Source organism: Homarus americanus, unplaced genomic scaffold, assembly GCF_018991925.1.
Source record: "Homarus americanus isolate GMGI-L3 unplaced genomic scaffold, GMGI_Hamer_2.0 scaffold25483, whole genome shotgun sequence".
NCBI classification, from domain to species: Eukaryota; Metazoa; Arthropoda; class Malacostraca; order Decapoda; family Nephropidae; genus Homarus; species Homarus americanus.
Window position 1 is genome coordinate 2,096,933 of NW_024726235.1, and position 13,042 is coordinate 2,109,974.

The following is a 13,042-nucleotide window of genomic DNA, read 5'->3' on the forward strand; positions in this document are numbered from 1 at the left end:
CTTCCATTCCTCTTCATCAGGGCTCTCTCTCTTTATCTCTCTCTCTCTCTCTCTGCTATAATTATCTTCTTCATCTTTCCTGCTCCTCACTCTCCCCTCCTCCTTTCTTTCTCCCTTCTATTTCCACCCTTCTCCCCACACAACACTCATCCCTTTCCCTTTCCTCCTTCCCTCCCTTTTTCCCTTCACTCTTATCTCCCCTTCCTTCCCTCTCTCCTTTCCCTCCCCTCTCTTCTTACTTTCACCCTTCTATTTCTTCCCTGCCTCCTTCTCATCTTCATTCCGTCTTTCCCTACCTCCCACCCTCCCTCCTTTCCCTCTCCCCCTTCCACCCTCCCTCCCTACAAAACACCTTCTCTTTACCCCGGCTAAAAATAACTGAGTCACGATTAAGGTACAAATTTCCTGCAGAGAATCAGATATAAAGTTTATTTTGTTAACCATTAAAACTTATCTAAACTACTGAACGCCAAGGATGGGAGGGAAGGAGAGAGAGAGAGAGAGAGAGAACTCCAGCATATGCTATTGAGACTAAATGAAACACCAATCCAAATCTCTTCCGCTTACCAGTCCTAATAAATAGCCTGTCAACATCACCCCCAACACCACCTTGATATATAACGACACAACACAGGTAGGTAATGGCTAAGACAGACTCATAAACGCCAACAGGTGTGTCTCTGTGTGTGTTATCCCCTTCAGCTCTCTACGTGGATATCCTCTCTCAAGGTTCTCATTATACCTTCCCTTCCATTCCCTTTCCTTCCCTCATTAGTTCTCCTTCGTCCTTCCATTCCCTCCCTACCCATTTTTACCTTTCCTTCTCCTTCTTTTTTCCTTTCCCCCTTTCCATCCTTCCTTACTGCCCCTCTCTTCCAGCATGCGTTCTTCCCTCTCCTCCCTCATTCCCTCACTCTATCCATCCATCCTTCACTCCCTTCCTCCATCCCTCCATACCGACGGTGACTTAGGATCCATGAATCTTAAAAACTCAATAAAGATATATGACGAACACACACACACACACACACACACACACACACACACACACACACACACACACACACACACACACACACACACACATACACACACACACACACACACACACACACACACACACACACACACACACTAGTCTTATCCAAGGGGAATACATGTATACCCTGGAAATGATGGGTTAAAATCCACTTAAGCTTTGTCTGGTATTTTTCCCGTCTAAACTGAATAAAAATTGACATCCAGTTAAGCTTGGGATCTTACTTAGAGCTGTATCTTAAGTGGACCAGACAGATGTAAGCCAGGCAGATATGAATTTCATGTTTCTCTACGTAATGGAAAAATTTTAACCAACGAACATTTACTTATCTTTGTGTTGTAATAATAAAATATACCAGGTAACTTATAAGGAGTTATTCTGTCTCTAGATTAAGGAGAAATATTAAACGCACGAGTTGCAAAAACCATCTTCACGTGACAGCTTGAATGTGACAGGTGGTAGATGTGTCTTTACGTTTGTTAAGAGAAAGAGAGGAGGCAGGGTTATTTGAGAGTACTGGGGGGGTGGGGGGGGTTAAGGTACCTCTCTCCCCCATCCTCTTCCCCGTCAGTAGGTCGTAGGTGTGGTGGTGCGTGATGTAATATACTGAGTATTGAGGACGTGTAAGAGAGAGAGACAGCCTCGTCCTGTCTTAATGAAGATGCCTCATTCTAGGCGGGGTGTCTGGGTTTACGAGGCTCCCTTCTAATTGGTCCTCTTCCAGGGTCCATGGCCTCTTAACAGACACCACCTAAACTACCCTTGTCTGCCATATGTGTGTGTGTGTGAGCAAGTCGTCCTCCCTGAGTGTATAGTGGACCTCGATCACCACCCTTGTGTACCGTAGGCGAGTTACAACAATCACACACAACATTAGCGTAGAACAACAAGGGAGGCTGAAGAGGTGTGGGAGTGACTCAAGGGGCGTAGGGGTGACTCAGGAGCGTGGGAGTGACTCAAGGGCGTGGGAGTGACTCAGGGGCGTGGGAGAAACTCAAGGGCGTGGGAGTGACTCAAGGGGCGTGGGAGGGCGTGGGAGAAACTCAGGGCGTGGGAGCTCAAGGGGCGTGGGGGAGATTCAAGGGGCGTGGGAGTGACTCAGGGGCGTGGGAGAGACTCAAGGGGCGTGGGAGTGACTCAGGGGCGTGGGAGAAACTCAAGGGGCGTGGAGGTGACTCAAGGGCGTGGGAGTGGCTCAAGGGCGTGGGAGAAACTCAAGGGGCGTGGGGTGACTCAAGGGCGTGGGAGTGACTCAAGGGGCGTGGGAGAAACTCAAGGGGCGTGGGAGTGACTCAAGGGCGTGGGAGTGACTCAGGGCGTGGGAGTGACTCCAGGGGCGTGGGAGTGACTCAAGGGGCGTGGGAGTGACTCAAGGGCGTGGGGAGTGACTCAAGGGCGTGGGAGTGACTCCAAGGGGCGTGGGAGAAAACTCAAGGGGCGTGGGAGAGATTCAAGGGCGTGGGAGTGACTCAAGGGGCGTGGGAGTGACTCAAGGGGCATGGGAGAAACTCAAGGGGCGTGGGGCTCTCAAGCGTGGGGGGAGATTCAAGGGGCGTGGGAGTGACTCAAGGGGCGTGGGAGAGACTCAAGGGGCGTGGTAGTGACTCAAGGGAAGTGGGCGAGATTCAAGAGGTGTTCTGCTGCATTGAATTGGTGTTTAAAAAAGCCACTTAAAGTATCAAATGATTCTCTCGTATCTGATGGAATTATTAAAGTTTAAATACGAGGTGGTGGGCCTTGTTACTGCCGGGGCTTGACCACATGATGACCCGATGATGATGATGATGATGATGATGATGATGATGATGATGATGATGATGATGATAATGATGACTTTACTCATTTATCCACCTACATAATAATAATAATAATAATCATAACAATAATAATAATAATATTAATAATAATAATAATAATAATAATAATAATAATAATAATAATAACAGTAATTATAAAAATAACAGTAATAATAATCATAACAATAATAATAATAATAAAATCAAAACTTATTCTAATAATGGCAACTGCACACACTCTTACCTGTATAATATAGCACGAGGTAAGTCTTCCCACACACACACCTGGAGGCTGAAGATGAACTCGTGTGAGCAGTGATCATTACTTTCACACTGAGGAAGATAAAATGAGTGGTGTAAATTAATATATAATTTACCACATGGGAAAATATCATCAACATTTAATCACACTTCTATATTATTCACTCTATTCTAGGTACGTATATATATATATTATGTCTAGATGTGCATTATAATATTACCTAGATGGTTGTGTGTTGTATTATTATTGTAGATTCTGTCCTCGTTAATCTTGTACTGTAGTTACCGAGAGAGGTAAGGGAACAGTCTGCCTTTCTGAATTCAATTGTCTGTCTGTCTGTTTGTCTCTGTCTGTTTCTTTTACTGGCTGTCTATTTAGTCGCCTGCCTGGTTGTTTTGTCTGTCTTTCTGTCTCAGTGTCCGTTTGTTTCTACCTATTTGTCTCCCCCTCTCTCACCCTTTCTTCTATTTCTCTCTCTTGCTGTCTTTCTCACCACTCCCTTCTCATTTACTCTTTCCCTCAATGCCTCACTCTGACACATCTCTCTCGCAGTACCTCCCCCCCCACCACCATCTGTTCCCGGCAGCAGGTGGTGGTGTTGGTAACCAGCTGGACGTTCTTACAGCCTATAACTCTATCTCAATGACCTCTATCACCACGCCCGTAGGATATTGTTAGATAATCGGGGTCAACACCTACACCAGAGAATGGGTCCTATAGGGTCTTGAAGGATACTGCATAGGACAATAACACTATACGTATATGAAGGAAGGAGTCCTGCGGAGTGATTCAATGCCACAGTGAAGATCCTGCATGACATTATTAGCAGGTCAAAAGCAACTCCTCCCCCTCAGAAGACTCCTATAGGATCACCTGACTAGTAGAAGAAAGAGTGAAGGATACTGTTAGGAAGTAAATGTTTCCCACAAACTTACGGACAATGTCAATATTTTGCTTAACCTTAAACCATAAGATTAACCACACTAACGTTAACCTAACCTAACCTAACCTAACCACACTAACGTTAACCTAATCTAACCTAACCACCCGAAATCTAGCCTAACCTAAGCTAACCTAATCTTGCCCTCCTAACGTTAACCTAAGTTAATCTAATCTATCACACTAACCTAACCTAACGAACAAACAAAGAACTCTTCTCTCTCTCTTTCTCTTTCATTCTTTTCTTTTTCCACGAACGTCAGCGAAAGTTACCGATAATCTTGAGTTTTAAATGCCTCTTGATGTCAGGGAAATGTGTATGTTTTTATTACAGTTATCAAACATGGTATAGCATCTTGTAACCCAGGAAGCGGTGATCATTCCTCAATAACTCTCCTCGTTTTATACTGATAACGATAAGACCTTCATACATACAGCCATAGTTAATAATAATAATAAAATGATAAATAAAAGTCATGTTAATTATCGCCAGGTACTAAATCACGGTAAATTAACTTCAGATAGACAGTAACTCTCCGTAAAATTAACTTCAGAGAGACAGTAACTCTCCACTGATTCACCTGACAGTCGTGAGAGTACCGTTGTTTACCGTCCCTTTCTCTGACAGGTAATTGATCTGAGACGGTTCAGTGGACGGTGAATACACACACAAAGGCGACCCTCCAGCCTCAAGAGACAGTACCCGTCTGTCTGTCTGTTACGCTAGATCCTCGATATAATTTTCTACTGTTGCTTCGCCTTCACGCTTAGTGCTGTAGTTAGGTGTAAATATTTAACCCAGTAAACTTTAAGTGAGACCATCGACCCAACGCAGGAAGAGAAACGCCCTATGAAATGTGTGATGATGTCAGGTGGGTCGCTTTCACCTGTGTACTGATAAACAGAACCCTTAGCCCTATGTAAACACAACCTAACCTAACCTAATCTGACCTGTGGGCTGATAAACAAAACCCTTAGCCCTATGCAAACACAAGGGAACCGAACCTAACCTAACCTGGAGAGCTAGTGTTGTTATCATCTCAAAAGACTTAAATTGGTGTTTCATAAAGCATGGGTGTCTTCTTCTTCACGTAAAGGACACCCGTGACGTGTTGTAATATAGCGGCATCTTTCTAGGATTCCGTTTCAACTGAGCGGAAACTTGCTTCACCAGATCCACTTCACTTCGACTTTAGTCCCTCGCCCTCTCACCCAATTCTCTCTCTTTTTTTTTTATCTCACCTTTACCCAAATGTTGAAGGGGTCCAAGGTGTTCAGTTCCGACTCTCTCTCTCTCTCTCTCTCTCTCTCTTACACACACACACACACACACACACACCGTAAAATCACGTTTGTCAATCATTAGTTTCCGGAACTTTCAAAAGACTTAAGGGAGAAGATCATTATTGAGTTAGGATGGTCGTAACTGCTTCACCGATTACTTTAACAGACAAGTAAAGAATGAGAAGAATATAATTTCTTTTTGAGGTGAAACAGAATTCTCTTAAACATCCCACTTTGAACATTTCTCGTAAAAGGAGATAAACACAGCACTCACCTACCTGTCTCACATAAGGTAAATGGGCAATAATAACCAAAACGGCGTCAATATTACAACGAGACTCTACTATCGGTATAAAACTCAAGGAAAGAGGTAATATCGGAATTTGGGGGGTGGGGAGAGGGGGGGATTCTCGAACACACTATCAATAGGTCACGTGGACACAGGAAGCTCTCAATAACCACCTCAGTAACAATCCACAGTCCCTCCTTCTCACTTACCATCACATCTCATATTACCTCACCTTCCCTCCATGTATGTATTAAAAGAGCCAAGGTGACAACACATTACCCTAAGGCACCCCATTACTTACTTCAACCTCCCCCCCCCCTCTCCAAGGCTTCCATTAACAAACACAGCTACTTCTCAACACCTTTCTAAGCTTCTCTCTACTACTACCACCTGTCTTTGAACTAGCACTAACGCACAATATGAATTTCGTAAAACCTTCCTGTTCCACAATATCCTTCATTAGGTTACATAACGACCTCTGGGACAAACAATCCATTTGCTCCTTCAATTACCTTAACTACCTCTCCGCAAGTCTCTCTCCTATCCTCTGGTATTCGTTGTTGTTTTTTTTTACACACAAAGGTAAACACTACCCCACCAAGATCCTCTGTTTATGACGTTACTGGACATCTCAGACTCATTCCATACATATACACCTGATCGTTTTGTTATCTCGCCTCATCACTTGTTTCACCTCTTCTCTTACCATTTGCATCCTCACCACTTGCCTCACCTCCTATCTCGCCCCTAGTCTTCAATTCCTGTCTCACTTCCACCGTCTGCACCTCTTGCCTCACCTCTTGTCTCATCTCTTACTTCAACTGCTGCCCTCACCACCTCTTCCATCTCCGTAAAATCTAATAAAAAAGTAATTTATCTCCCTCTCCTTCTATTCTCAAGTGTTTTATTTTATTTATTTTTTCTATCTAATTAATCTTAAAACGACTTACCTATAAGAGGGAAGTTTAAAAGACGAATCAAAATTAATAAATAAGTACCATTAGATTCCCATTGGTCGCTGCCCCTAGTTTGTCTTTGTAAAAATAAATAAATAAAAGGATTTATTTAAGTAAGAACATGATGAGGTGATGTGTGTGTGTGTGTGGAGAGGTCAGGATAAAATAATACATAAAAAGAAAATGAATTATTAGACATTGGTGTATAATCTCTCCATCTATCAGCTCTCTCTCTATTTTTTCCGGATTTCAGTATTGTGAGAAAATACAGATCATATACACACAGGTAGACAACTTCCACACAGACACACACACACACACACACATCTAGAGAAGATCTAAGTTTCACCGGTGAGAGAGAGGGAAGGGAGGGAAGTAGAGGAAGAAAGGGAGGGACGTAATGAAGGGAAGGGAGAAAGGGAGAGGCGATGTGAGAGAGGAAAGGGAGAAGGGATGTAAAGGAGGGAGAGAAGGGAGGGGGGAGGGACGTAGAGGAGGAAGCAGGAAGGGAGGGAGGGAGGGAGGGAGGACAGGAGACAGCAGGTAGTGGCAGGTGTAATAAAAGGCAGCAACAGGATATTGAATGGTCAACTGAAACGAACAAACCAAAACAATGTGTCTTGAGAGAGAGTGAGAAGGGGTGCGGTGGCCGAGTGGATACTGAGCTTGTCTACAGTCCTAAGGTTCGCTGGTTTGATCCGGGACACTTACAAAGTACCCAGCCAGATATGAGTGATGACTGTCGGGTGTAGTGTCGGCCACGTTACCTTTTTGTGCACCAAACACTTATTATGCAGTGTACTGTGTCCACACTGCCCCTCACGGGTCGTCATGCCTACGGTACCTAACCTTTCCCTTTAATCCATCTTTCAGCTTACCGAGAAGAATACAAGTTCCTCCACCATAACCAAGTGAGGCCCCCCCCCCCCACCATGATCCTGGACGTGCCCTTCCTGAGTGCTAAGTCTTCGTTGAGGGATGGTATTGCCTCCTCCACACAGGTCACCCGTCTGTAAGTAATTCTCCAGGTGTCTTTATTTATCATCACACCACTTATCAGCTTACTAGCCGTTCAGTCTAACCAGTGTCAGTACAGGAGGAAACCGGAGGCCGGGAAACCTGTGATGTTTGGTAGGATCACACTAGATAACACCCGCCTCACGTGTGTCCGGTCTCGAACCCTTGACAAACGAGTGAGAGATGCGCGCGTTACCACCGTACTACGAACACCCTAAATTTTAATAAAGATGCATCGGCCGGGAATCGAACCCGGGCCTCCCGCGTGGCAGGCGAGAATTCTACCACTGAACCACCGATGCTACACTTATGTTTTTCTCCCAACAAATCATCTTCCAACCTTTTATTATTATTAACGTCCGTATCAAGTTAATGTATTTTTTCTTTGCTAACAATTATATATCGGATATCTCTTATTTTTTATTATTTTTTTTTCTCTTTCCACAATTATTATTTATTTCGGTTACACATCCTTCGCTCTCCAGAAATATATTTACGTTAACATTCATTCAACATCGACAACAAACACTCATGCACGTCCAATCACATATATTCGCTCACGGGATAAATACATGTGTAGGTAAGTAAGTACAGGTCTAAATTAACCAGGGTCGCTCTGAGGGTAGGCTACCACGGCCCACCAGTCTACGTGTGTTTCTAACAGTTGTTGCAAGAACACATTTTGGTTTTCAATTATATATTTACCTTCAATTTTATCATTATCCTGATCTCTACTTCCTTAACCCTCTTACATACAAATTATCCAAAACACTTTTATATGAGGTACGACACGATCATAGTGGTGATGGTGGTGGTGGTGGTAATGGTGGTGGTAATTAGTGGTGGTGTGGTGGTGGTGGTGGTAGTAATGGTGGTAGTATCGCTTCAGGCATGGTGATACAGAATAGAGAGGTCTGGCTCCGCCCACCTGTCTGTATTGATTGTGGGTAGATAAGATGAATAAAACCTGCCAACCCCATACTTCTCTCTCATATATATCTCGCCATAGTCCCTGCTTGATGAGAAGAATGTTGAAGAAGAAATATTATCGTGTATGATGGGGGGGTGCTGAAGGGATGTGCTGGAGTTGGGGTGCAGGGTGGTGGTGATGGGGGGTGACTTTACTACTTTTATACGGAATTAAAACAAGAATATCATCCTTGAGTAATTCTGTAATTCTTTTTTTTTTGTATAAACAACTGAGAGGTAAATAATTAATTGGTCTGTTTGTATATTTGTCTGTTTGTTTAATTCCCTTATTGTTAATCACTATTATTTATTTAGTATTATTATTGTTATTCTTTGGTATTTTTCCTACTTGAATTTTGTGAATATTTTTTTTTATGATTTCTTCACATTTTCTGTAGTACTAGTAGTGTGTGTGTGTGTGTGTGTGTGTGTGTGTGTGAGTGTGTGTGTGTGTGTGTGTGTGTGTGTGTGTGTGTGTGTGTGTGTGTGTGTGTGTGTGTGTGTGTGTGTGTGTGTGTGTGTCGCGTCTAAGGTCCCTATCAACACGCATTATTCCATTACTACCTTAATTAAACTAACTTTGTATCCTGCACCATACTGTAGCTATACATACTTATACAATATACATACATACATACACACATACATACATACATACATAAAAATACCCATACATACATACATACATACACACGGGTTAAGGCTCATCAAATACACAACAGCAGCAGGTGGAAGACAATACATAATTACATAGAGACGTAAACAATTACTTAACACGGTAGACCGGCCTCAAAGACACCCTGAACCAACCTCACTATCTCCGCCTTACACTCTGGTTAGGTTACTATAGGCGAGTCTCGTGCGTGAAGGGGGACGAAAGTATGTTTCTATCACTGTAGTGTGGTGTGAGAGAGAGAGAGAGAGAGAGAGACACAGATGTTTTATTGTTTTATTCTCTTCTTCTTCTTCTTCTTCGTTCAGTCTTCATTACTGTTCCTGTTATTTCATTATTATTCATTTATTTTATCATTACCATACTATAGATAATAACTACCACCCTTAACTATGCCCTCGTTTGGTCCAGGAAGAGGAATTACCTAGGGCTATTGAGTCGTTATTTAAATAAGTAAGAGGAAATTAAAAGGTAAATAAAAAAAAAGAGAGGAAATTTCGCTCCCTAGGGTGTGTTGTTAATTATTTTTCAGGTAAGTAATTAGCGATTAATCCACCTTTGGTAATTTACTAAAGTGGGTCTACAAGGACTCGCCGACCAAACGAGCAGTTGTCGGGGAGGTAGGTCAATTTATCACCCCCACCCCTGACCACCACCCCACTCCCCCTAATCTCCCCCTCTCTCTTATCTACCACCCTTACTAAATACCCCTGTCACAACCATCCCTAATGATCACCTCCTCATAACCACCCCTAATAACCCCGCCTAATAACCCGATAAAACAGAATCTAAAACCCACCCCTCTGACCTCTGACCCCCCTCTCTCCTCCTGAACACACCCTCTCAGTAAACCAATTTTCTCGGATCAAAAGACAAGTGTATTTGAAGAAGTCGTGTACCTCCTCCAGGCGATATATTAAGAGTGTATACATTGACCTCTGTGATCACTTACTTGACTCTTGATGTATTTTATCCCCACCAAAAAATGTGACGATCATTAAGAGGCAATTGGACTGAGGTATTTTCTCACCACGAAGGATTTTTTTTAACCAAGATGGAAAACAGCAGGACAGATAATGGTCTAACCTATCCGTCAGCGGCAGAATCAGACAAACGTTGCTAAATCTCCAACATTTCAATGATCTGACATCAAGTACTTCTGTTCCTCCGGGTGTACACTATATTAACACGAGGTAATTCTAGGCACTCCAGGAACATCTAGGCACCACAAGGCATCTGTTGACACCTCCAGGCACACTTATGCTCATTCAGGCACCTCTAGGCACCTCCAAGCACCTCTGGCATATTCAGGCACCCCCCAAACACTTCCAGGCACCTTCAATAATCTAGGTGTACAATATATCAACACCAGGCACTTCTAGGCGTCCCCAGGCACCACATGCTTCAGACTCTATCGCAGCAGGAAACTGACAACGACGCCGGGATGCTCCCACACCCACCACCCAGCCATTGGCAGCGTTACTCTGCTCGTAAACTAATTATGGGACGTAAAAGACTCTTGACTGGATGTCTCGCCGCTGGAGGAAATTCATTTGTCAGGTAAAAGATTTCGGGCGAGGGGGAAAGTGGACAGGGCGGGGATGAAGGGAGAGAGGGAGAGAGAGATGGAGGAAAAGAGGGAGGGATAGAGGGAAGGAGGGAGGAAGGTGAAGATACGGTATGGGAAGAATTAATGGGGAAAGAGATGAGGGGAGAGGGAGAGGCTGGTAAAATTGGAGGAGGAAAAAGAGAAAAAGCACGAGGAGGAAAAGTATTAGAAGGGAGAATCGTGAGCAGGAAGAGGAGGAAGGGAAAGGGAAGAGTAAAGGGGTAAAGCAGGAGGAGGAGGAGGAGGAGGAGGCACTTACATTACAACATTAACTAATTAAAAAAATAAAAAAAATAAAAAAATAAAAATTCTTCTTCTTCTTCACATCCCACCAGCGTCAAGTATAGCAGTAACAAGACAACAGATTAAACGCATCCATTATGTGTTTAACTGAAGGCCACTACAGAACCCCGATGATGAATTAACAGGAAATAAAAAAGGGAAAAGGGAAACAACGGAGCACCTTAGCTTTCGTCTTTATTCAAGACATCTTCAGAGGCAACTGGATTACATGGACAGAGAGATGCTTAAATATACAGGGTGACCTTAAAAACATGAAGTCAGGTCATAATGATGTCATCCACTAATCCCCACACCAACACACACGTAGAGGAGCTTAAGAGAAGGGGGGGTGACGTGACTAGTCAGGTCAGGTCAAAAATATGGGACCCATATTTTATCAAGATTTATCTTATCCACGTTTTCATTGTGGATCTACATGATTATATATATATATATATATATATATATATATATATATATATATATATATATATATATATATATATATATATATATATATATATATATATATATCTTTTTTTTTTTTTTTTTTTTTTAAGGCGGCATGAGCAGAGGAACTGCAGCTACAAGAGAAATAACTTGTTGGGTTTCCCAGAAATCAGATACTGTGGTTTAATAGAATTGTTGAGGAAATAAATCAGTAAAAGCGAAAGAAGGTTAATGAAATGGCGCGCGCGTGTGTAGAGGAGGTGTGTGTGTGTGTGGGGGGGGAGGTGTGTGGGGGGGTGTGTGGGAGGGGGAGAGAATGATAATTAATATACCCTTTCTACCTGCAAGGGTTTACTGGTAATAATATACTCTTAAAAGGGTTTGCCATTAGGGACACCAGAAAACTTTCCAAGCCCCCTTTTTATAGTTGTTTTTTACAATGTAAAGAGAGAGAGATTTTTTCATAATAAACTAGGAGAGGAAACTGCTATCTGTTGTCATAAGGTGGACCAATCAGATAGAGATAAACAAAACCTGTGGACCAATCAGGTGACAAAAACACCTTTCAAATAATAGGTAATTCAAGATCTAGACTACAAACCATCAGGAGTTACATAATATATTGCAGTAGGACCAGAATAGCTGACGAGTCGTATAGAGAATCAATCATATTTCCAATTATCCATTAAAGGTAGTTACAAAAAAGTGGTCGAACTTGGAATTAATCCTCTTAAGGGGTCACTTCACGAGGTCAAAGGTGTCACGATACTTTTTTGAGGGCGGTTTATGTGTGTGTGTGTGTGTGTGTGTGTTAACAGGGTCCAAAAGTTACTACTCCCGAGTCAACTGCGGCACCGTTTACCTTCAACTTAATTACGTCGTGTCAACACATTCGTATGGCTCACGACTGGCTGTATCTGGTTATGTATACAGTGATGATGGCAACGTGAGTTCACCTGCAGCGGGTTAATGGATCCGAGCGACCCAGTTTACCAGACAATCACCTTTTTTTTCTCACCTGTGGCACGAGGTCGCTAAGTGTGTGTCCGCCAGATTACACAAAGTCGCTCGGTGTGTGGTGTGACAGAGGGGGTGGATGGTTATTGCTCGGTGTGTGGTGTGACGGAGGGGGTGGATGGTTGTTGCTCGGTGTGTGGTGTGACGGAGGGGGTGGATGGTTGTTGCTCGGTGTGTGGTGTGACGGAGGGGGTGGATGATTTATTGCTCGGTGTGTGTGACGGAGGGTGGATAGTTTGTTGTTGCTCGGTGTGTGGTGTGACGGAGGGTGGATGGTTGTTGCTCGGTGTGTGGTGTGACGGAGGGTGGATGGTTGTTGTTCGGTGTGGTGTGACGGAGGGGTGGATGGTTATTGCTCGGTGTGTGGTGTGACGGAGGGGGTGGATGGTTGTTGCTCCGGTGTGTGGTGTGACGGAGGGTGGATGGTTGTTGCTCGGTGTGTGGTGTGACGGAGGGTGGA

At 43.4% G+C, this 13,042-nt stretch overlaps 1 non-coding gene across 1 annotated transcript; it reads right to left on the reverse strand.

The window, feature by feature from the left end:
- Positions 1-7,813: 7,813 nt before the first annotated feature.
- Trnag-gcc lies at positions 7,814-7,884 on the reverse strand. The gene has a single exon. It is a non-coding gene; the product is annotated as a tRNA-Gly (tRNA).
- Positions 7,885-13,042: the final 5,158 nt, after the last annotated feature.